The sequence below is a fragment of the Macaca thibetana genome, chromosome 18 (assembly GCF_024542745.1).
Source record: "Macaca thibetana thibetana isolate TM-01 chromosome 18, ASM2454274v1, whole genome shotgun sequence".
NCBI classification, from domain to species: Eukaryota; Metazoa; Chordata; class Mammalia; order Primates; family Cercopithecidae; genus Macaca; species Macaca thibetana.
Window position 1 is genome coordinate 43125225 of NC_065595.1, and position 24044 is coordinate 43149268.

General features: G+C 40.2%; 1 long non-coding RNA gene across 1 annotated transcript in view; it reads right to left on the minus strand.

Moving 5' to 3' along the window:
• LOC126941062 (uncharacterized) overlaps nucleotides 1-18695 on the minus strand; it is a 92034-nt gene extending 73339 nt beyond the window's left edge. The window contains exon 1 of the long non-coding RNA XR_007721065.1: nucleotides 18586-18695. This is a non-coding gene — a long non-coding RNA (uncharacterized LOC126941062). The remainder of the gene's footprint in view (nucleotides 1-18585) is intronic.
• Nucleotides 18696-24044: the final 5349 nt, after the last annotated feature.

Sequence of the window (24044 nt, forward strand, 5' to 3'; positions counted from 1 at the left end):
CCATTAAGCATCCAGAACTCACAGGGCACAGACATGAAATGATTTGCTTTTTCTCCAATTCGTTTTCAAACAGGCCCTGTTAAATTCCCTTTTCCATCCTTAATGATGACCTAAGCACATCTCATTGCTGTCTAATCACTTCCAAATATTAAAAAGTACAAATGAATGGAGGCTTACTTAGAACTCCATGGTATATCCAATATAAGTATCATTTCCTCCTCTCCCCAGCATTGGCCAGGCCACGGCTCAAAGGATAAAGAGATGAGAGAGGCAGCTCTGTTACTCTTAGGATACCTCCTACTCCCCAACTCTTTAGTATGTTATGACAAAAAAGGATAGATACCAAGATAGACAGTGACAAATATCTTTTACAGATATGGTGCTGGGGTGGTTCTTCCTTGAATTCACTGACCATTATTGTCTGCTGGCTTCTAAACCTCAGTTTACTTGCTCTCCCATGGTGGGCATGTTGGAGTCTTGGAAGACTACCCACAGGGGCTACCCCTGCACATTGCCCTAAGCTGAGAGATTCAGCTCCACCTCCACCTCTCATAGCCTCTCATCACCCTCTCTACCTCTGCAGTGGAGGTTTCTTCCCCAGGCAGCTAACTTGTTGGTGGATCTACCAGACAGTGGCAGTTGCTGTAGACAAAAGGGTATGCGTGCTGCAGGTACAACCCAATGTCTACATCTTGAAACATTCCCTGGCTGGGACAACCAGGACTCTGTGTGTTCTAATCTCTCACTAGCTAGCTCTGTATGTCAGTTTATCTTTGAAGTATGGCAGAGCTGAATTCAAATTCTAGTTCACAACATGCTCATTGAGTTACTTTGGGCCAGCTATCACCCTCTTTTGCACCCCAGTGGCTTCATCTGCAAAATGAGGGTAATAATATCATCCATCCAGTGCTGCTAAATATGATCACACTTAGGCATAGGACTTGCACAAAATCATATTCAGTAAGTGATAAGCACATTATCTTACCTCTTGCAGTCTAATTTTCCCCATATTTAAAATAAAAATGAGGTGATGAGTTCCCAAGTTCCTTTTCAGCTTTTGATTTTATAGAAAGTGTACACATTTCTCTCCTCTACTGAGGTATTAGCTATGCCTATGCAGGCAGGGACACAAATCTCCTTCCATGCCTGCCCAAATGTGCATCCTGAGCTGAGAGGCTGGGGGACTCAGCTATGAAACACCCATTCCCTTTATGGATCAGTTAGCATCACTCAGGACTTGGGCTACACACCCAAGCTGGACCTCTCACTAAGCCTAAAAAGTAGGCTCAATTCGGTATTGTCCACACCCAGTGCTAGAGATGGGATACCCAGAAGACACATCACCAAAAGGATCAGGACTGCCATCTGTGTATCTGGAAAACAATAATTTCTTACTGTGATATTTTTGTTTCTTAAAGTCACAAACCACACATTAACCACACAAGCCATATCTAGGAGATGGATCAAGAATTGCAATATCATTCTCCTACCACATTTTGGGGAATTGAAGAATAAAAAAAACACAACTGCTTTTGCTCAAGGTCACACTGTCTGGAATCGAAACTCTCTTTGTCCTGAACTTAGTCTCCTGGCCAAATTGCCTCTGAAACACTTTCTCCCTCTCCTGGGCCATCCCTCAGGCTCTGCTAGGAGCAAGGACAGGAGATCTAAGATCTCAAAGATGCTTTTAACTTTGTTCTTTTTCCAAGATTGTCAGACTCTAGGAGCCACTGAGACTCCTGGAGGGAAGAGCATAGCTTTGCAAGTTTGGAATGACTTTAGTTCAAAGCATTCTCCACTCTCCCTGTGTTCCCAGTGAAGACAAAATCCAAGAACCCTGGGATACCAAAAAGATCTCAAGATTATGTTGGTATTTTCCTGAAAACTCACAGAGAATAGGGCCATGCAAAGGACATGTCAACAGCTTTTTTGATGACTTCAATATAAGTGAATCAGAAAAAGATGGATTAAGTTTCCCTTCAAATACACATGTGCTGGAGAGTTGCAGCTGAGAAAATGCTTAGACCCATGCATTTCCTAGGGCTGGTCAACTCCAAACAGAGTGGGATGTTTTGCTGAGTCCCAAACACTGACTTCTCTTCCTATCCCTAAAAATAACTGAGCTGTCCAGCTGTTGGATGGATATTTTCTCCTTTGGTTTTTGTTTCATTTGATTTTCTCACAAAGTATCAGGGTGATAAATGACTTCAAAACCTGGTAGAATATTCTGGGGGAATTAGGCATTCAGAAAAGTAAAAAGTAAAAATAAAAAAAACTGCCACAATCTCACATCATTGCCCTCACCAGGCATTCTGTCCTTTGAACATTACCTGTCATTGCTTATCCATCCATCAATGTCAATCCCAAGATCTGTTTCCTCTGGGAACTCTTTGGGATTATTTTGGTCCTCATGAATGTAGAAATCAATCATTGAAACAAGTTTTTGACCACCTAGCATGTACCAACAGTGACTGTCTAAAACAAGGCCCTTGCCCACAGTGGGTTTATGACATAATTAAGAAGCTCCTACAGACTCATGAAGCAATTAAGAGGTAATAACAGATGGTACAGGTAGGTAAAAAAAGTATGATACAAGCATAGGGGCTTTAGGCCTTCAGAGAATAGAGAAGGCACTATGTGTATCAAAGAAGGTTGGAAATCATAATAACCAACATCCACTAACTGTCGTGTTTTGGGGACTTTCACAGATGTTTTCTCTGGATCTCCACAAAAGCCCTTTAACACAGACAGGGTATTGGTCATACAGACAGGAAATAGAGACTTGGGAATATTAAGTGTCTTATTCAAGGTCATTAGTAAGTGGTGGAGCAGATGTAGAGACAGACTAAAGGCTTATAACCCAGGCACCTGTGCCTTAACACCACACTAGTTTTTTAAACAGTTTGTTAAAATTCGATAGGTAGATAACTATGGTCTGATACTGCAGATGACCGGAATCTCTGTGACATTTCTGAATATATCCAAAGTTGACTTGCACACCCCCACCTCTCCATTTTGCTAATGAATTATACCCATCTGGAATTTTCTCGTCCTTTCTCCCATTCCTAAAGATTCAGGACAAGTTTGGACCTTGGATTTCCCCAGCCTAAAATGTTTTCTCCTTCTTTGGAATAAATAGGACTTAATGACTGTAACTCTCACATGTCAACTAATTATGCACTGGGAGTCACATCACTTCTGTTTTCTTGTACTTTTACTTAAAGAATCTTAGGTTATTATTTAGCATATCTATGTCTCACCTTCTGCAGAGATTAGCTGCTCTCTGAGGAGAGTTTTTATGCCTGATACATGGTACCAACTGTTTTGAGAGTAGTCCAAAGCTATGTCTAGTAAATATGTGTTGATAGGAGTGAAAATCTCCACCCTATGCTGAGTCCTGCATCAGCAGGCCCTGTTCCCATCTTGGTGTAGAACTCTCCGTCTGCATGTTCTACATACTTCTCAAGCTCCTGTGTGGAAACTGTTACCATCTTCCCCTAAAACTAGCTTCTCTTCCAGAGGTTTCTCTTGCTGCCAGAAGCAATGTAGTTCTCCCAGTCAGGCTCCAAAGGTGATCATCAGTTTTGATCTTGATGACCTAGGGTACTGTTGATTGTGCATTGAAGTTTCTTATAAATAAAAGGTGCCCGACCTTGCGCTGGATGATCCGGCAGAGACCAAAGAAAGAGCAAACTCCTAGGAGAGCTCCCAAGCAAAGAAAGGACAAGATACACAGGGAACAAATTAGTTAACAATGCAGGCTTCTGTGTGATCAGTTCACACTGCCAACGCCATACTTCAGAAGTGGGGAAGATGAGCTTGTGTTGAATTAGCCCACAGATGCTTCCTGGGAAAGTATTTGAGAAATCCCTGGAGACAGGGAGGACTGAGTTGAGAGAAGGAGAAGGGGAAGGCTCTGGGGGCAGCCCTGTGGGGAGAAATGAGAAGATAAATGCATGGGCCCTACTCTCAGGCATCAGAAGTTGACCAGTTGAAGACAAAGGGAAACCGGTATGGGGAAGTACTTGAAATCCAAATGGAGAATCAGTCGTGTCCACTGGGGCTATTTTAGGGAGCTAAGAAAAAGATACCAGAACTAACATTCAGAACCTGAACTTGCTCTTCCTCCTCTTCCAGAACAGAGCCTGGTGTAGTCAGAATCCCCATGGCAGGATTCTGGGGTTATTCTCACCTTGCCATGGTGCATGTGCAGGCACATGTCAGAAAGAAATAGTACTCAGAGCAGGCCCCCCACGATGCCTTTGAGAGCCTCTTCTCCTTCACCCAGAGCTTGGCTCCCAGCTTGGCTTGGGATGCCCCAAAATCAGGAACCTTAGGACAGCCTCCTGGAGGCTGGAAGGATAGGGGCAGCTGAGGTCATTGGGTTTCAACTTTAATGACTGGGTTATTATCATTGCCCCTAAGTGATTTTTCAAAGGCACAGGAAGAAGTCAGTCAACATTCCAAGCTCCCACCTGGAGGAGGCATTAGGAACTATCCTGAGAATCCCACTTCTCCTTTCTTTCCTTGCTACTACAGCCATGAAAAAATACTTCCAGGCTAGGCACGGTGTCTCACACCTGTAATCCCAGCACTTTGGATGCCAAGGCAGGTAGATCACTGGAGGTCAGGAGTCTGAGACCAGTCTGGCCAACATGGTGAAACCCTGTCTCTACTAAAAATACAAAAATTTGCCAGGCATGGTGGCAGGTGCCTGTAAACCCAGCTACTAGGCAGGCTGAGGCACGGGAATCACTTGAATCCTGGAGGCAGAGGTTTCAGTGAGCCTAGATCACACAGCACTCCAGATGGGGGAGACAGTGTGAGACCCTGAAAAAAAAAAAAAAGAGAGAGAAAGAAAAGAAAAGAGAGAAAAGAAAAGAAACAAAAAGAAAGAAAAAAGAAGGAAGGAAAAAAAATATTTCCACACCAAGAAAAGAGACTCACAGGGAGCATAAATGACTGAGGGCTCCAACTCCTAACGTTTTATTTATTTATTTATTTATTTTATTAATTAATGTTTTTATTTTACTGAGGGGCATAAGGCAGAAAACAGAGACCAAGACATGTTTCAGAGCAGGAGTGGACGTTTATTTTAAAAGACTTTAAAACAGGGAAAAAAAAGCAAAGTACACTTGGAAGGGACCCAAGCAGGCTACTTGAAGAACAAGTGCCCCAACTCCTAAGACTTGAAATTCATCTCAGCATTCACACTGAGTTGACAGCTCCCCAAGGGTGCTCTTCATGTGACTAAATGTGGCAGGGATTCTAAGGAAGACCTGCTCCTGGGAAACAAAGGACTCTCTTGTTGATGGACTTTGGCTCACAGACACCCTGCAGCTTTGTAGAACCTTCCTTAGACTAATCCAGGACATTTCCACCTAAATTCTTCTCTCCACTAAGTCAGACATGAAACAAACCAGTTCTGACAATTCTCCACTTTCCCTGCTTTCTTCTCTTTTTCCTATCACAGAGGAAATTCCCTACTTCACCTCTCCCTGGGCTCAGAGAGTACGCAGGGAAAAGACTGTCAATGAATTTATCCTTGCAGAGGTGCCAGGCAACATCCACCAGATCTGTCCATGTCTACAAGCAGGTAGGTAATATTCCTTAATCCAAGAAGAATTCAAATTATTTATATCACTGTGAATAAGGGGAAGTTAAAAAATCTCAACCGGAGTTTATTTACTGCCATCAGAGCTCCAGATCCCCGGAGTATTGCTCCTCCCGCCCCCACAGTTGCAGACACTAATGAAATGGGTAACATAACTGCAGACAAAACCTGAGGTGACTAATGATTTCAGTCTGTTCTTTCTTTTTAACACGTCTTCCAAAATACTTTGCTTTGGAGAAGAAAACAGTAAAAACAGGAAAAAAATGGGGGGGGAATATATATTTTGCTTTTACATAAAATAGTTCTAAAATGTGTAGACCTAGATGGTCAGGGGAAAAAAAAAAGGGAAGAGGAGATGGGGACAAGCGGGAAGAAGAGAAAAAGGAGATGGAAGACAAGTGGTGTTTATCTCTCAATTCTGACCCACCTCTTTTGTATTGCAAAATTATATCACATGTACAGAAAATAACCTAAAATATAAATGTCTACTTTAATAAGTAGGTACAAAATGAGCACTCTTGTAACTACTATCCAGGTCAATGTAAAAACATGTCTAAGCATTCCTGTTTGGTTTGGTTTTCTTTATAAATCTTATCAATTAATTTGTATTCCTAAACACTATAGTTTAATTTTGCCTGTTCCTTATATTCAAGGAGTCACACAGGTATTCTTCTGTGTTTGGATTCACTGGCTTAACGTTTGGTTTGTAAAATTCATCTATGTTTTGCATGTTGCAGTAATTTGCTCATTTGCATCGCTGTATAGTATGTCTGCATCTGAAGAGACCACATTTGATATATCCATTCTATCAATAATGGATATTCGAGTTGTTACCAGCTTGCGCTATTGCAAATCATCTCTTGGCATATGTGAGCATGAATTTGTGCTGACTGTATACTTGGGAGTAAAATTGGTAAGTCATAGGGCATGTATATCTTCAGCTTTAGGAAGTGTAATTTTCCAGCATTGTTGTGTCAGTTTATAGTCTCACCGGTGGTGTATAAAAACTCTGATTGCTCTGCAGCCTTATGAAAACTTGTCGTTAACAGGTTTTTAAAATTACCTATCCTATTGTTATGTAGGGTTATCTCACTGTGGTTTTAATGTTCACATTTCTCATTATTTCTGATTACTAATGAAGGTGGACACATTGCCATGTGAACACATTGTTTTTGTGTGGAATCCTGTTTAAGTCTCTTGCCCATTTTTCTATTGCACTATCTTCTTTTACTGATCTATAGGAGTATTTTATTCAGGAAACAAGATTTTTTTGTTACTTATATGTATTATATATATGTGTCCCTCCCAGGGTTGCATCTTCACTCTCTTGAGGATTTATTTTGATGATAAAAATTCTACAGTTGAATATAGATAAATTGACAACATTTTTCTTTATGATTGGTGTTGTTTCCTGTTTAAAAATCTTCCCTTCCTCTGCAATTATGAAGATACTCTCTATCTTGTCTTTCATAAGATTTACTGTTTTGCCCTTTACAATTATATACTATTAATATTTAATATATTAATTTTATACACAATTTTTACAATTTATAAGTTGTAAATTTATATTTTACAATTATATACATAATCTATATGGTTTTTTGGAATAGTGTTAAGTAGGGGTGAAAATTTTTTTAATTATATGGAGATCTATTTTGTTCCCAAAGCACTTATTCAAAACACCACCCTTTGCCCACTGCAGTAGGTGCCGTACTTGTCATAAATCTAATAATACATGCATGGGTCTGCATCTATTAGCCTATTATTACTATAATACTACACTATCTTAATTTTTATAGCCTTAAAATAAATCTTAATATTCAATGGACGAAATCTTCTTCAAGGGTGTCTTGTCTATTCTTAGCATAATTTACATCTTACATATCTGTTTTTAGATTTATTCTTAGGATTTTATTTTATATTTTAATACTACAATAAGTGCTATATTTTAAATTTTATTTTGTAATTATTTATACCTGGTATTTAAAAATCAATTGGTTTTTTAATACCATTTATTTAAAAAAGTGCTGAACTCACTTGTAAATGTTAGTAACTTATCTGTAGATTTGTTGAGATATTTTTACATATAAAATAATATAACCAATATATAAATACAATTTTATCTCTTGCTTTCCAATTCACATAATATTTATTTTTCAACTTTTCTTGATGCATTGCCTAGGATATGCAATATAATGTTCAATAGAAATGATAATAGTGAGTACCATGGTCTTAGTCATAATCTCAAAAACAAAATCTGTCAACATTTCTACAAAAGAATTATTAAAGATGTGGTTCTTGTACATATTCTTTATCAGAAAGATTACCCTTTATTACAAGGAAGTTTATACTTATTCCTAGTTTGCTAAAGACTTTTTATAATACATTTTATCAGACATTTTTCCTGTACCTATAAAAATAATTTTTTTCTAGTGTATTCTACTAATGTGGTGAAATGTATTAATTTATTTTCAGATATTAAATCAATTCTGTATTCACAGAATAAATTCACACGAGAGATGACAAATTATTTTTTCTAAATATTGTTGGATTTTGGTTTGCTATTATCTTATTTATGATTTTTGTCCAAATGTTTAGGAGAGGCGCTGACTTGTAATATTTCTTTCTTTTTTTTACAGGTATTAGTGTCACGTTTATGATGGCCTCATAAACAAGTTAGAAAATATTTCTCTTTTTTTTGTCCCTCTAAGAAGAGTTTGGTTAAAATCACTACTATTTCTTTCTTATTATACATATTTGGTAAAATTTGCTAGTGAAATAATGCTTCAGAAGTTTTCCTTTTGGGGAAATTACAAATTAAATTTATTAACTAATATATTTATTAGCAATTCAAATTTTCAATTTCTTTTTATATTTAGTAGATGCCTTTTTCTAAATATTTGTCATTTCAAATAAACTTTCAAATTTATAATATACTCCCTTTTCTCTTTTTTATGTTAATTAGATCCATGATAATAGTCCCTTTTTTGTTATTTGTGATCTTTCTCTTTTTTCATGATCAATCCCATCAGGATTTTATCAGTTATAACCTTTTCAAAGACTGATTTTTTAATTTCCAATGATCCCCTATTTTGTGTGATTATTTTTAGTTTTATGTTTTCTGTTTTATCTTTATTATTTTATTCCTTTTACATTCTTTGTGTTCATCTTGAAATTGTGTTTCTAACTTTTAAAATGGATGCTTATATTATTTTCAGCTTTTCTTTTTTCCTAATATGCACATTCATGGGCATAAGATTTCCCCAGTAAATACTTATTTTGTCATACTCTACAACTGTTGATGTATTTTATATTTATTATACTCCAGTTTCAAATATTTGCTATTGTGCTTTGTGACTTCTTCCTTGAAGAGTGGGTTAAATAGAAGTACATTTCTTTCTTTCTTTTTTTAACCTTTAAGTTTAGAGACACACTTGCAGGTTTGTTACATAGGTAGACTTGTGTCATGGGCGTTTGTTCTACAGATTAGTTCATCACCCAGGTATTAAACCTAGTACTTACTCATTAGTTATTTTTCCTGATCCTCTCCCTCCTCTAACACCCCACCCGCAATAGGCCCCAGTGTGTGTTGTTCCCGTCTATGTGTCCACATGTTCTCATCATTTAGCTCCCACTTATAAGTGAGAACATGTGGTATTTGGTTTAAAAGCACATTTCTTAATGTCCAAACAAACAAGGATTTTTCTAGTTATCATTTGATTTGTCTGGATCATTTGTGTTTTTATCAGAGAACATAGTCTATATGATTTCAATGCTTTGAAACGTGACTTGCTTGATGACTCAAAATGTAGTCAAATTTTATCAATGCTTTTGTGTGCTTGAAAAGAATGTACATTCTATAGTTAGCTGCAGTGTGCCATACACATACACACACACACGTTTATATATTTTTATGTAAACATTAATATTTTTTAAAAATCTTTAATATCCCCACTCATTTTCTTTTCTGTTTGTTCTCTCAGTTAATGAGAGAGGTAAGCTAAAATACATATTATGAGGGTATGCTCATTTCTCCTTTTAGATTTGTCCATTTTTACTCTAGTTTAAGGTCATATTTTAGCTGTATTTAAAGGTAGTATCGTTATTTTTTTTCCTAGTTAGTTGAATCTTTTATCACTAGGAAATTCTTACCATCTCTAATAATATTTTACCTTGAAGCCTACTTTTTCTAATCTTAATATAATATATATTTCCATGCTTTTAACTTTTTGATATCATTATGTTTTAGTTGTACATCTCAAAAAACAAATACAATTGAGTTTTTTAACCCTGTCTGACAATCTTTGTCTTTCATTTGGAATATTTAGTCCATTTACATTTAATGCAATTATTGATATATGTGTGTTTAAATCCACCACTTTACTATGTGTTTATGCTTTGTCTCTCTTATTCTAAGTTTTATTTTCTCTCTTTCATTTCTCTCATGGTTTGACTTTTTTAACTTTCTTTTTAGGGTATGGTTATGTATTCATTGGCTAATTAGACATTTATTTTTCTATTCTCTTAGTGGTTAAACTAAAAACTAAATGTACATCTTTAGCTTATCAAAGTCTAATGTTAATTGGAAGCTTCTTCTGGAAAAGAAAAAGACATCAGAGAATTATAATTTTGTTTATTCCTCTCCTAATATATATACCAGTTTTTTATTTATTTTACTTCTATTTTAATTTTAAACCCCAGAAGGCAATATCATCATTGCTTTATAAAATCAATAGTCATTTAGGTTTAATTGTATATTTCTTATTTTTTTATTATTTAATCCTTCCTACATCCTCATTTTTCTCATGTGAGCTCATTTTTCTTCTGCCTGAAGAATGCCTTTACCTTTTTATTTAGTATAAGATTGCTGATGACAGATTTCCTTTTGTTTGTCCAAAAATGTCTTTATTTTACCTTCATTTCTAAATGATATTTTTTCAGGAGATAAAATTCTAGATTGGCAGTTATTTTTTCAACACATTAAAAATATCATTGTATTGTCTTTCAGCATTTTTTTCTACTGAAAAGGGTTACTCATCAGTCTAATTGTTGCACTTTAAAAGCAACCTATCTTTCATTCATGACTGCTTTTACAGGTTTCTTTTGTCTTTGATTTTATGCAATTTTAAAATGATGGACTAGGTGGGGTTTTAATTTTTGCTTATGTTTCATAGCAGTTTTAAGTCTTGGCTTAATATTTTAACATTGTTAGAAACGTCTCAGATATTATTTCTTCAATAGTTCTTCTACTCCATTCTCTCTCTTCCTTTTCTGGGACTTGAATTAAACGTATGATAGAACTTATCACTGTTTTCTCTGATTTTACCCTCTTTGCTGTTTTTTTTCCCCACCTTTCATATGATTTGGCTTCATTTGAGATATTTTCTTCTGACCTATATTTCAGTTAACTAACTCCCTTTTCAGCTATGTCTAATCTTTAAATAAACCATTCCATGTGTTTTTATTCATATGCTTTTCATGGAACTAGTTTTTGAAATTTGATATATCAATTTTATGGTTTCTTGGTCTCTGCTGAAACTTCCATCTTGTTTTTAATTGCTTGAAAATAGTATATGTTATTTTAGTAACAATATAGTATATATTTGATTTATAGTGTTATTTTAAAATGCCTAATATTTCCAATACCTGGAGACTCTGTGGGTCTTCCTTTAGGCAAGTTCTTGTTCATTTGGGTTTTTTTCCTTGTATGTCTGGTTATCTTTGATTGTGTGCCAAACAATATATTTGAAAAAAAAACTATAGAACTAATTTGAAACATAGAATGGAATTATCTTCTGCCAGAGGTTATTTCCACTTACTTTTGTCATACTTCCGAGGACAACAACAACCTTGGATTACCTTAATTCACTTTCAGTATTGGAAATTTCTGCCCCACCTAGTGATTCAAGCTAGGATAGAGTCTTGAGAGGGTGTGTTTACTTCTGATTAACCTGTATTACTAGGGTATAGCCTTTCAGAGTTCCAATCCAAGTTAAGGGTGATTTGCTAGTATTTACATCTCTATATTTCGATCTCCTGAGAAATGCTTTACTACCTTGTTAGATTTCCAATGCCTTCGGCAACTTGTTGTTGCTATTGTTGTTGTTTTCATCTTCTCTAATCCTCAGCAAAAGAGTTGGTCTCAAATTATCTAGTCCACTTATTTTGGCAGTGTCCCACATCTGACACCCAGGAATCCTATACTGTCTTCTGACTCCAGAGAGACCTCTGCCCACACTCACACCCATACCCACCCTTTCTCTAAAGACATATTACTAGCAAAGGGAATTGAAAGACTTAGATTGATACTCAGAGGATCCACTTTCAAGTTGTCTCTGCCCTCATCTGACTGTGGCTTCATGTCTCAGAACTAGTAACTGGGCTACTGTCTCATTCCTGTGACCACGTAATACCCACCTCAATTCTTAGAAACTCATCCATCCTTTTCTTTGTACCTAAAGACATGCTCTGTTTTCTAAACCCTCTAAGACTGGGGCTCCAAATTGCTCCTTTTCACCTTCCCTTTAACTGCAGCATCTCTGTGTGTATAAGGCGAGGACCACAGGACCTAACAATGTTCCTGGGATGCCACTTACCGGACAGATCCAAGTTGCCAACACTTGATATCCTCCTCTTTTTGAGATACTCTGTGCCCCTTCTAGGACTTTTCTGAGGATGACCACTTGCCAGGGCACCATCAGTGAGTGCTCTTCAGTGCTCATCATAAAAGTTTCTCCTGCAAAGCTGAGCTTTCCCCTCCCCCTGATCTTAGGTTTGCTCATTCAGAGCTGTCCTTCCACCTAGCTGGGCTCCAGCTGTAGCCAGGCCTGTGCAGCTCACCAAATCCTGTCACAGCTTCCATCTCTGCACCCAGTCCCACCAGGAGGCAACCTGGTCACAATATGAGTAGAAGAACCTGAATCACAGTGAGATAGGCAGTATAGCATTCATTCAATCATTCATTCATTTATTTACTCATTCATTTTGTTCTTTATAACCTGTGATCCCAGAGTGAGGGAATGAGTAAATAAATGAATGAATGAGTGAATAAATGCCTAATTACCAATAAATTAACTACTCTAAAGCAATTGTCTTTAATCTTCTTATGAAGTTGCCTTTTCAGCCTTTACTCTACAGTGGTAATACTAGGTCTGGGAGAACAATTTGTTCAAGACTTGGCTAAAATCTATAAAACCTTATTGCTAGGATAATATGTCTTTGTAATAAATGTAGTAATCATTTTTATGTAAAGACTGTTTCTGTGGAAGCTTTGCTTTATTTATTCATTGGACAAACATTTATTTATGCAGGTTTTGAGCTGGGAATACAGAGAAAATGGACTAGGGACATCATTTTCAAGGGATTCCCATCTGTTGTAGGATATTTACAATGCATTGTGCTAAGGGTTATGATGGAGGACCACATGCACAAAAGGCACTCTGGGTCTCAACAAGGATAACAAGCAGATCAGGGAGGGTTTCCTGAGGACTTGTAGTGGACCTATGATTGGTTATCAATAACTAGCTGAATCCCTCACCCCTGTTTCCCTTCTGACATTGCTCACTGACTTTACAGATACACTTTTCAAAGTACAACAGTAAAATTCAGCTCTGTGGGTCTGAGTGATTGCTAACTCTAAATTAGTAGAGTTTGAGTTAATGAGGTTTAAGAAGATCATTCTTTTTTCCTTATAGTGAAGTGAGTCCATGCTCTGCTCATGAAGCTCCTAGAATAATACTTTACCCAGTTTCTTATCACATATGCCCAGTTTCCTCACTCAACGGCCTAATTATAAATATATACCATTAATACCAGACAAGCTGGCCCAAAGTCCTCCAAAAGTCTCCAGTTGGGAGGGCTGGTAGGCCATACCCTCTAATATCCTTTTTATGCTTTTCTGTTTATTTACCAAGCAGTAAATCAGTAAGCATTTAATAACCTCCAACTGTGTGCCTGGTCCTTAAGTATTGTAGATTTTTTCACATAGGGTTCCTATGCTAAATATGTTTATAATCTAGGTGAATAAAAAGGAGATGTTTTCATGCTAATTTAGGCAGCATGCACTTACTTATTCCACAAATCATTATTGGATATTGAGGACGTACTGAGTATTGCTCTAGATATCAGAATCTCTCAGCGAGTAGGACAGATGGACAAGCCAGAAGAAGACTGTGGCATTAGTTACAGGGAACCATCTAAGTCTCCTCAGCACAGTAAGTAGATGATCACTGACTCTGACTACTACAGAAGTTGCTGTCACTTTAGCCAGCCAGGCATATGGATCAGGCTAAGGTTTGGGATGCCTGCCATGCCCACCACCCCTTCCAAGGGATCTTCCCACACAGGTCCCCCGACCCTCTGCCACATCAGATCCAAAGTGGCACTTAACTAAGAAAACCAGCCTCTATCTTAGTCACCAAACTTTGAAGAAACGGGCATTCACATTGTGACCAAATAGAAACAATGGTGCCCAGCTGGAAACATTTTATTTTCTTTGTTGGAAATTTTTTAATGGGGAGAAAGTGAACCAGTTGATAATGGGACCACAGAAATCATGCCAAAAGTAGCCAGTCTGCAAAGGCCTTTAGTCTTAGATTTGCCCAAATGAACAGAAGCTACAAGTAAACAGAAATTCTTAAGTCAGGGAAGAATAGCAGAGGAGGCAGCTTGTCATTAATGGAAAGAATAGGAGACTGCGAGCTTCTGCTTCTAAGACGGCACCAAGATATTCTGGGCACTAGAGTTGGGCTGGATTCCAAAAGCCTCCCAAGCCCCAACTCCATCACAGCCCTGGCATAGCCCTGTCCTCCTGATTTCCTGTTCCTAGGAGGTCCAGCCTGTGCCTGTTGTGGCTTCACTTGGTATAAACCCAAACTCTTGGTGTCAACTGAGCATCTCTGTACTTTCACCTTAAAGAGTCTGAACAATGTACAGGACAGGCCCATTCCTTAGAGTTCTGGCCTCCTGGCAAAGGTTGAGGGAGGCCAGGCCTCTGCACATCCCTAGGTACACATCTCTTTGATACATCCTGTAGAGCTGAGTCATGCACACAGGCTATGCCCAATGCAGGCTGCTGAAGGAGATGTCAGAAGCAAATTACTTACGGCGAAAAGGAAGGTGTTACTTAGGGATGCATGGCTATATGCAAGGACTGATAGAGCCTGGAGAGAGGAAGAGGAAGGCCTCTCTGAGGAAGGCAGGACATGGACCCATCTTGGTAGAAGACAGGGCCACCCATCCTCACCCTTCAACCTCCTCCCACGCTCCGGTCTCCCACATCTAGTTCAGGACAAGTGGGTGGATGTGAAGGAAAAGAGGTGCAAAGTGACAAACCTCAGGTGACAAAGAGGGAATAGACCACAGGACATATTGCTGCTCTAGGGGACACTGCAAACTGTGCCCACACTTTACGCAAATACAGCCCATATTTATGCAAATACCCACAAGGGCTTTATTAATTGCCAGAAGCAAAAAGACCACATAGCAGGCTGAGAAAGAAAGTGGTTGACTTCCATTCTCAATCAGATACTATCTCATTGTTCAAGTTCTCTAAATGCAAAAGCGATTGTGACCTCGTTGCCTTTCTCTCTTTGATGAAAAGGGACAAATGTGCCTCAAATGCTGAGTCCTTAGGAAGCTCAGCCCAAATTACAAACAGACATGTCTTTCTTCAGCAGGGCCAGTGCTCCCTTTTGGGGGTAGCCATCCTCACCTCTGCCTTTTAGACACCAAACCCAGACACCCCATGAGTTCTCTCTGTCTCTCCCTGGCTCTACCCTTGTCTCTCTTCCACTTGCAGTGCCCCATGATACAAATTTTTCTCCCTCGCCTGCTCTCTACCCAACTGATCCTCCACCTCTGGGACCTGAGAGGCAATTAATGTTAATGATGCCTAGTTCATGCTAAGACAGCCAAACTTCATACACATTTAAAGAGGTAACCCCAATATCTTGACCTAAAATACATCATAATAAAACTTCAAGCAGATATTTATTTTGAATGGTGGGAGGCTGAGGTCTCCTTTGGGCTTCCAAAGTCAGTTGCACAAGCAATCCCCTCCTCTCACCCCATCACTGAGCAATTAAGACCCTACCTCATGCTGACTCTTCCCTTCCTGGGAATCTTCAACTCTGCATGTTAGTTTCTCCTTCCCAAATGGCTATACCTTCTAAGGCAACTCTCTTGAAGGAAAGAAAAGAGCTGAATTTTTAGGAAACAAATTCCCTGGAGTCATGACCAGGGCTGGTTTCTGAAATTCATTTTCCAGCTAAGCACTTTAGAACTGTGTTTCTTGTGGTTATTAGCACAAGTGACAACAGCCTTTTCCTCCCTGAGCCACGCAGATTAAGGAAACCTAAGACTACATTTCTAAAATTGTTTCCATTTCAACCCACAGAGAATCAATACAAGAGAAGAGCATTGCCTTCATTGCCTTAAACACTAATGTTATCCAAACTCAAATTCATTTTTGATGGATTGGTGGCTGTGTTTTCTTAAGACCAGGCTAGGATAAATATACACACTTCCTGATATTTTTTCTCTCTCTCCCTACCCCCACCCCCTACATATGAAAAATGCAGTGAATGATACACTCACACTTGGTTGTCCCTTCAGGACACCATCTGTATGGGAAAATTGTGAAACCATTTCCAGTAAAGAGATCCTGGGGCTTTGCTAAGGCCATTGGCCAGCATTGACTATATGACTCAGGAGTTCCCAGTCTGAAGGGAGAGTCATGGCACAAGCTGCAGAGAGCCTGGGTGTAGGGTGCAACACAGACATTGGGACTGTCTGCAGCCACTGCTAGACCCAGTCCCATCTCTCCTCATCCCTATTGTTGGGGTCCCTGGATTCTGATTGCCACTGCCACTATGTGTTTAAGCCCAGCCCTGACCCCACAACTGGCTCAGAGTCAACTGTGGCTTGTAGCAAGAGAGGTTGACAAAGCTCCAATCCCACATTTCGAGCCTGACATCCAATTGTTGCTGGCCTCAGGTGGCTCCCTTGCTCACCTTCTGCTCCTAGAATGCCCCTTCCTCACCATCTTATTCTTCAGGATTCAGCTGAAGCATCACTTCCTCCAGGACATTTTTTCTCTGACTGCCTTTTGAGTCAGTTACCCTCTTCTGTCTCCATCATTACATCTTGCAAACATGTTGGCTGTTGGCCACCCAGAACTGCAAATGGCTCTGTTTGTATCTCCCCCGCTATAATGTGAACTACCTGAGAGCAAGGTCTGAGTGTTACTCAGCAGGAGGTCTGAGACAATGCCTGACACATAATAGATAATTTTTAGAAGGAGGAGGAAGGCAGGCAGGCAGGCAGGCAGGCAGGCAGGCAGGCAGGCAGGAAGGAAGGAAGGAAGGAAGGAAGGAAGGAAGGAAGGAAGGAAGGAAGGAAATTGAATGAAGCCCCAGCTTGGAGTGAGTACCCAATTAATAAACAGAGCTTCTGTTTTCATTCCTGAGATTATATTGAAAAACGGGGCATTAATATTCTTAGATGCTGCCATAAAGAGGTAGATTTATCTGGACTTCACTTCAGGACTTGGCCACATGACTTGTTTTGGCCAATAGAACATCAGCCAATGTAACACAAACAGGCTTGAAACGCTCTTACTCAATGGAGTTTGCCTTCTCTTGCTGCTGGGAATCCTCCAACTGACATCTAAACAAGCCTGAGCTTTCTATAGAATGATGAGAGACCCCAAGAGAGGCCTAGCCATTCCCACCACACTTGCCATTTTAGCTGAAGCCCTAGACATGTGAGGTCATTATAGATCCTCCAGCCCTATCCAAGCAAGCCCAGACCAGAAGAAACCCACAGAATCATGAGATATAAATCACTATGTTTTAAGCACTAAGTTTTGGGGTTGTTTCTTTTCTAGCAAAAGCTAACTAATACAGTTCCCACTATAAGCCCCTCTACTGTAACTTGTTTCTTTCCACCTTGCCCATTCTCCAACCATGCAGATCCCTTTACTTTCTTCAATAAGCCAACACTTTTCTGACTCAGGACCTTTGCACATGCTGTGCATTGCTCTCTGCTATGTTCTGAACCTGGTTAGCTCCATCTCATTCTTCAAGTCTTGGTTTTCTTGACCATTCATTCTAAACTGTGTTCTCCAACACTTCCCAGTTCTTTATTAGCACTGTTTGTTTCCTTCATATTTCTTTTAACAATTTGTGATTATTTTATGTATTGGTTTGTCAGTTTTAATACACTCCCTTCCATGCTCCAAGAAAGTATCTTGTCTGTTTACTAGATTGTCCCGAGATCCAATAGAGCTACTGAAGCATTCATTAGTTATTTGATGAAGGAAAGAGGAAAATAAAGAGAAATGAAGTCAGCTCAGTCCCTCCTAGGATGGGGTGCTTCTTAGCTCTACTGTAAGATAGAAAAAGTACATTATCCCCATTCCCCCATCCCCCTCAACTGTCATGAGAAATTTGGGGGAGGTGAGGGATGAGTATGATGGGAAGGAGAAGACAGAGAACCTACCATGGCCCAGCCCTGTGATCTCCATCTGAAAAAATACAAAAGGAGCCAAATACCGGCATAATGAGGAAATCAGAGTCACCCACAGAACAATCGGCAACTAATCTAAGCTCCCTGTGATGCTGTCCTGCATTGTGGGGGCGTCGGGGAGAATCACATAGAGGCAATTGCAGCAGGTGGGTGGGGCTCACTGTAAGAGAAGCAGGTGGGGCAGCTGGGTGGACAGTGAATGCACAGAGCTGTGCTGGGCCTAATCCTAGACAGGAAGCAGTCAGGTATGGTGTACACAAGGGAAGAGTGGTGGTCGAGCAGAACTAGCCCTGGCCCCAAACCTTAGGTGCAAACCCTGAGATAAGAGAAAGCTGGAGTCTAGCTCAAAAGAGAGCTACTGTACCCCAACAAATGGAACTTAAGATGAAATCTATGTTATTCTCACATTTTATCAGCACCATAGCAAGACTGGAAAGGCTCACCTGGCAAGATTCCATCCACGAAGATGATGTCCAACTGCCCTCTTTCCCCAACTCTCCTGGTTTGGACTCCACACACAGTTCTAGTCCTGGAAGTTGTCTCACTCTCTGGGTATCTTCTACTCAACACTTGTGAGACCAACACTAGTGAGATCCTGCCGTCATCCACTGGGCTGGGTCTGACTTTGTCCATTGTTTCTCCAATACCCATATGGGCCCTGCTGTCTCCAATGTTGTCTTACTGGGCGTTTACTGGAATATAAAACCATCACAAAGTTCAGCACTATCTTCTTTACCCTCTTACAATCATCCAGTTAGAGCAGACTGCTGGATTGCCACAGTCATTTTCATCACCATAGTGTACTTCCTGGGCTCTCCAGGAATGCTGGCAACAGTCAGTCTAGGCCACTGGCATTTGATGGGCGGGAAACAACCTGAGGAATGACATTGCACATTGAAAAGTCAGCTTCTTGGGAGTTTGGCAGAGGTTTAAATATTCTGCTTTCCTGGTTGGGTGGAGACAGGAAAGAGAGTGGAGAGAAGAACAGATTAGAAAAGAATCATAGTGTTGGTCCCAGTCCCAGATTCCTCTTACATGGCTGGGAACTGAGCTGTGAAACAATACTCCTGATCCAGGATATGGCTGGACCCCAGGGGGATCTCCAAAATGAGAAAATGACCTCTGGAGACTATGGACCCACTGGTCGGGCCTTTTATAAGCTGTGGACTGCACATTCAGTCTGCCTGCCAGGGCTTTGGGAGATCATAAGTTTGGGCCCATTGCATCCCTAACACAGAGATCATGGTATCTGTGTTATAGTGAACAGTACTTTCTCTGCCTGATCTTTGGCAGATGGAGGGGCCCATGGCCACAGAGAGTGTTAAGAGCATGTCAGGAATATCTAGTCCTCTTTCTCAGCTGGTCACCCCCCAGAGAATGTAATCTAACGAGGAGCCCCAGCATTGACATTTGTAAAGAAATCAGAGTTTAGTTTAATGCCTGTTGGGTGACTAATTTTATTATAGGCTAGATCTAAATTCCTCTTTTCCTGAGGAAATTCCTCACTTTTCATAATATAAAATTAACTACTAATTTTATGTTCTTAGAGGGCAAGGGTGGCATCATTTTGGTTTGGTTGTCTCACAGCATCTAGTCATGGAAACAGAAGAATCATTGCTGCAGCTGAGTTTGAATGAGGCCGTGTGAACGCTCACAGGAGATAGGCAGAGAATGGGAAGATTGACCAGTGATCGAAATATAGCATTTGTTATTAGGATATCCTTTCCTTTCCAGCTTCAGATTTGGGATAAAGCAACTTTAGTCCAGCAGAATCAAAGTCAAGATCCTTAAGTAGCTCAGCCTAGCAGATGTGTTCAATATTATTTATGATTCATTTGTTAATTTATTCAATACATCTATTAAGCACCTGCTATGTGTAGGCAGAGCATTATGCCTCCCCGAAAAGTTAGTGGGGAAATTGGGCTGGAGCTAGAATATTCAAATGAGCAATGGACATTGCTAATAAAGAATAAAGTCAGACAGCAAGGTAGGGGAAGAAAAGCGAGAACTTTCTCTTTGCATCACTATCACAGAATCCACCGGTTTCCCTCTATTTCACACAAGCCTTTTGTTTTCCCCAGTTCCTGCAGTGCACCCATTTTCTCCTTTTGCAATATTTATTCTGTACTACTCATTCTGATATTTAATCATATCAACCTCGTCTGGGCAATTTCAAGAGTGAAAATCCAGGGCAGATATTGGGTCCTCCACAGAGCTAACCTCAGCCCCATCTGTACCTGCTTCATTCAACATCATTGTGCAGCTACTTCTGTAGCACATGGTCTAGCTCCCAACTATAATTTATCTCTGGCCTGCTGTATTGTTTCCTATGGAGAAGCCTAGGTCCTCAAGGGACCAATTCTTCTCCTTCTCTTGGGCTTCCTATATAGGGCAGTACATAGTTGTACCAAAAAAATTCCAAATAAGTAAATTAAAGGCTCAATAAGAAAACCATCTAATTGGGCCAATTAAATAGTTCTTCCAGATATGGGGAGACCTATGCACTTGGTAACTGAGTCTTCTAAAAGGTAATTTATACTAAAATGTAAATGACTGATAATCAAAAACAGTCATTTCTGCCAGAAAATATTTGCATTTAGTCAGAAATACAGAGTCTTAACCCAAAGAAATATGTTACAATTAGTCATTAAGTTAGATAATTGTGACCTAAACTCATGGTGCTGTCACTCATTTAACCCACTGTCAAGCCCTGGCTCCCCTTCACAATATCATCACTGTCCCCAATTGAGTCCATAGTGATGACTCTGTGTGTTAAATGAGGTTTAAAACTAGGGGACACAAAAGTAGCCCCATCCCGTGTTAGCAAGCTCTGACCTCCCTAAGGTAAATGGTAAGCGAGAAAGCAACTGTCACCTCCCTACTGCCTACACACACATACGTACAACCATCCCTGGAAGTCTCACAGTTCCCCATAGAACTGCTTCTCTCAGGAGAGAGTGGGTTTTTAAGATAAACTCCTCTAAAGGTTGTATGCCTGCCAGCCACTGATGCAAGGAGCATAATTAAGATGGAAAACAACCAAATCCTGCAAAGAGCAGAGACAGAACAAGACTGGGCCAACTCAGTGAAAAGGCCTCTCTCCCCTGTGGCTCTGTGCTCAAGAGCTCTCCACAAGCAAATAAATAAGGGAGGGTGGAAAGGAACACATGAATAAAACAAAAGGTATATTTATGGAGCACTGCTGGGCAACCCCTACAGCACCTCCTGCTGGCTGGACCCCTGGGGTCACCTTCCAGTCCAGGGCTGGATCTCCATGTCCCACTCCATTCTTTCCCACAGGCCCCAGATGTGGCAAGTCAGCTGAACTCAGGTGGAAATCGTGCTGAGTGCACAGGACTAGGGGAGGTGGAGGAGGACAGAAGCCCAGAGGAGGGCTAGGGAAATTGTGAAAACTATAGGGCCGACCACAAATCAGTGACCAAGGGCCCTAAAGGGTGGCGATGAAGTCAGCCCTGGCTCCACCAGGCCCTTAGATCCCTAGAATTACAGCTTGGAGGATGAGGAGTGACAGCAGGGTGAGCTAGATGGGAAGTGTTGCCAAATTCGGTTGGGGGACAGCATCATGATGTGGGTGTTTGGTTCATTAAGAGCCACACACAGACCACAAGTTTGGGAGGCAAAGAAAAGAATCCAGGCCCACAGAGTCTACACAGAAACTTGCCAAAGAGTCAAGGTCAAACCCAGGGGCCTGGACTTCAAGCCAGCAGTCTGTCCCTTCCAAAGAACTGGATGGCAAGGTAGAAAAGAACAACAGAAAACCAGTCATGATTGCATCAATTGGACTTACGGGATTAAGGGAATGAGTTTTGGAATCAGGTCAACATGGCTTGTACATCCAGTCTGTTCCTCATTTGAAAAATATGGGAGAGACCTTCCCACAGAACTGTTAGGGAGACTAAATAAAATAGTGAATGAAAAGCACAGAGCCTGGCACATACACTATTATTTTGGTACTGATGGCAGAGATAGGGCTGCTGGTATTGAAGGAGAAATTATAATAGTGGCATCTAGCATCACAACCATACTATCTATTTCAGTCTCTACTGGTTCATGGGGCTGAGGTGCCTAAAGGCTCACCTGCTGGGTCAGGGTTGATGCAGAAACCAAAGTGCTGTAGGCTGAAGGCTGCACCAGCTTCAGGTGTCCATTGCTGGAGCTAGCAGGAGCTGGAGCCAGGGACACAGTCAGCTTATCTCTGCCCCATATATACCACCACAGGCTCAGATTGTAGAGTTAAAAGATGTATTTGCAACCAACTAGCCCAATTGCCAGATCACAAGGCAAGTGATCTGTACAAGGTCACCCAGATGGTTTGTGACAGAGCTGGAAACAGAATTGAGGTCTCCTAACTCAGACCAGAGTTCTTGCCATTCTACTGGGGCTCCTTCATCCCCATGAAACATCTTTACCTAACGCCCTCCTAGCCTCACTACCCCTACTATCAGCAGACAGATCTATTCCTCTAGAGTGGGTAGCTATTTCCACGGGAAATAGGCATGTGCTAATGAAAATGTCACGCATAGAGAATCTACACACTCTGCATGAGTCTCCTCTCCTGGATGTGGAAGCCACCTGCTCACTGCGACATGGGGAATGGAGGCCAGGGTGTAGATTCCGTGGTGAGCCCACCATGAGGAAGGGTCAGCTTCATTCAGGAATTCAGTTACTGGTCTTGTCCTCTTTTCCTCCATATCTTTCCTAGTATCATGAGACACAAGCTACTCTATTCCAAACATGAGGGATGAATCAGAACTAAAATTCTGTTTCCTAAATTCACAATTGAAAAACAACAGCATTTACATTAGTTATTTTTATCTAGAATACCAGGGTAGTCTATGAATAAAATACACACAGTTGGAGAGGAGGAGAATATTCATCCCACAGCTCTCTGCCAACCCAAAGGCCAGTTGAACCATCTTCATTACTTTTCGTAATTAAGAACATAGTAATAGCCAACTAGGTTTGTTTAATCAGTGTTTGGGGTTTTGAATTCAATTCTCACCTGAGCTGACTTGAGTTGTCAGGTTGATTTAAAGTAGTTAAATAAAAATTAATTAATGTAATTCCATAAATTACTGAGTTGAAATGAGTTATTTGAAGTAAAGCAAAATGAAGTAAATCTAGGTTGGTTCATTTTTAGTCTCAGTACTCATTACTGAGTTGCTGGCCAATGGCTATGGGTGTTGGCCTTAAGTAACTGAGAATTCTAGAAAACTGGCTTTAAGACATGGCCCGGAGCAAAACCATTGCTGGGTCCTGCAGGCTAAGTCCATTTGGGGCAAGGAAATCTGACAGCAGGGAGTTCATGTATCATCCTGGAAGCCCACAGATTGAGGGGATATGGGGACCAGAGGTGCTACATGGCCTGGGCACATCCTATAAAATGCAGACCTTGGTCATACTCCGACCTCTTAATTTAATGCAATATTGTCTGTTACTGTAGAATTCAACTATTTGTCTCAAAATTACAAACTATATGCATATGAAGTGGCTTAAAGAAAGGTCCCATGGGGTGGACCACACAAATCTAGAGAATATTTTAGGCATTCTGTGTCCTCTACTCTCCTTCCAAAAAAAAATGAATGTATTCTGTACAGCAAATGTTCACATCTTCCCCCTTTTCCCCATAGAGCACATGATTCTACTTCTATCAATTCTTTCTTCCAATTCCCATTGTTACGTAAGCTGAATGTCTTGGAAATAGGCATATGTCTTAAAAATAGGCCTATGTATATAATTTAACTGTGAATGTGGTATTCAAGCAGTCTCCAACTTAAGAGCAGGCTCTGTTCCAAAAGTTTGAGTGTATGTCAGTTTTCTAGTACTCAAAATGCATTTTCCCATAGAAACCATGTTGTGCGTGGTAGTTAGGTCCCCCAGG